Below are 403 nucleotides of genomic sequence, written 5' to 3'. Positions count from 1 at the left end.
GGGCGGGCGGGCGGGCCCGCCAGCAACCACGGCAACCGAGCGGGAGGCGGGTTCGTGCCGTGAGGATAGAGCGCCCGAGCCAATGGCGACGCGTCTGGCCTGCCTCTCCCAGCCAATTGGGAAGGGCGGGAATAGTACGCGCCAGAGGATTGGACAGCGCTTCCCAGCAGTGTGACTGGCGGGCAGGAGAACCAATCACAAATTTCAAATGACTACGGGCCCCCCCCACTATAGACCAGGACCGGAACCAATAAAAAAGCGAAGATACGTTCCCTCCCTCCATTTACCCCCCTCCCCCCACTCCGATCGAATCATGGGAAATACTACGCGCAGGTGCTGTAGCCAATCGCGTGAAGACCACCTACAGCCAATCGCGAAGGCCAGTGTAGGTGAGACTCCACGC

This window comes from Perognathus longimembris, chromosome 1 (assembly GCF_023159225.1).
Source record: "Perognathus longimembris pacificus isolate PPM17 chromosome 1, ASM2315922v1, whole genome shotgun sequence".
NCBI lineage: Eukaryota > Metazoa > Chordata > Mammalia > Rodentia > Heteromyidae > Perognathus > Perognathus longimembris.
This window is presented reverse-complemented; position numbering follows the sequence as displayed.